This window comes from Lontra canadensis, unplaced genomic scaffold (assembly GCF_010015895.1).
Source record: "Lontra canadensis isolate GAN:19392208 unplaced genomic scaffold, GSC_riverotter_1.0 scaffold1, whole genome shotgun sequence".
Classification (NCBI taxonomy): domain Eukaryota; kingdom Metazoa; phylum Chordata; class Mammalia; order Carnivora; family Mustelidae; genus Lontra; species Lontra canadensis.
Window position 1 is genome coordinate 127,647,583 of NW_022630995.1, and position 1,932 is coordinate 127,649,514.

Genomic DNA, 1,932 nt, shown 5'->3' on the forward strand with positions numbered 1-1,932 from the left:
CAGTGATTTGTCCTTCCATCCATAACTCCTCCCTGTCCCTCTCCACTCTGAATCACAAGTCCGTTTGTCTTTACTCCCTAAATGATGCTTGATTCTGCTTCTTACTCTCCTCTTTATTACCTTCCACAGTCATTTTTCAGGCACTTATCACTCGAGGATCTTTAACTTAAAACATGCTTTCTTTTTTTGTGTATTGATCCAATGAAATCCATCCTCCAATGTCCTCTAGGCAATTTCTTTATAGGATATTCATATTAAGTCACTATTCCTTTTAAACATTTTAATATCTTTCCATCATATTGAGATCAAATCATAAGCTCCTTAACCAGATAATCCATGGCTATTTCCCACTTGTCCATCAATTCTGTAGTCTCTGTGTTTAAACACATTTCACTGATTTTATTTTCCTGCAAACAATTGTATTTAACAATCTGGATGTCTTTGCTCATGCATCCTGATCCTACTAGAAAATATCTTTTTTTTTAACTAGATTCCACACTTTATTTTGTTTTGTTTTATTGTTTGAGCAAATCTTTGCCTTTTTCCTCTATCCACACATATAAACCTAGTTCAGAATTTTTCCTCAGAAATGTTTCTATAATCCTAAAATAATTTATACAATTTGATTATATATTTTTGAGTAGAGAGAACTATATGTAGTTGGATAGAAGATAGTGTCTCTCTGTGTGTATATCTAGATAGATAGTTCGATAATAGATACAAAGAGAAAGAAGCTGAGATTAAATAATATATATCTTATATGATATATGAGAGGTTGAATATACTAAAAGACAATTTCCAGAGCACATATGACAATAGAACTCTGACTTACAGTGTCATGAGGAACATCCTAAGAAGTCAACCAGAAACTCTGTAACTGAAAAAATCAGTCCAGGAACCAAACACAAGGTCTACATTAATCATCTCAAGATGGTTGGGACTCGACTTAATAACTGCAAGCTTTCCTGTTTTTGCCCATATTTCAAACTTAGGAAAAAACAGAGAAGCAAATATGCTCCACAAACCAATCACGTAGGATGTCCAATTTCTACTTACCCTATTTCCATCTTTCCCATGCCAACAATCTCCAACTGTGGCATGCCTGGAACCTTTCTTTGCATTCACAATAAAGTTTTCCCACTCTCTTCCCTGCTTTCAAATCTCTGTAAAATGCTAGGGATAATAGCTGACTCTTGTTACAGAAACCGTGGATAAAAAGACTATGTTCATTTCAGTGGTCTTCATTTATTTCCACAGGTTTCCTAGAGGCTGACATCAAGATATCAAGTTACCCTGGACATAGTTTCAGCTAGGGTAGGCACCTTTTATTTGTTTCTCATACCTTATTGAGTCTTCATTTACATAGGTCAGCACTGGTTCTGAACACTCTGTGCCAAGTTCTTTTATTTTCTTAGTCTGTTTGCTGGATTTTGTTGTTAGTTCCTATTACTTTGGGAATCCATGGTGGAAGCAGGGTATTTCTTCTCTTTCCCTCTTGTTCTTTTGTGTTCCTATTTTGTGTTGTGCTGTCTAAAAGTGTCCAACAAAGAATATTAATGAGTTAGACCACAGAAATAGACCTTAGAGGCACTTTGAATGGATCCTAGGCCATTGTTTGCTGTTTTCACCAAGTCAGCTTCCATTCAGACAAATTTGCTATTGGTCACCAATAAAACCAGAAGTAATTCTCCTCCTGTTTCTTTCTTTTTATCTTGGGATTTTAACTTTGACCCAAAGATCTCTGGTTTTCTGCCTTCCAGAGGTTGCTAATTGTTAGAGCTGCATGAAGACGTGGGCAACAATTAAATGTGGGTGGGCTGAGACACAACTTTAAATGTTCAGTACACAAGAAAAATTTTCAGTTGACCACTTTTATCTCTCAATGAGCTTTCTAAATCTAAATCAACTTCTACACCAGAAAAACCCAGATTC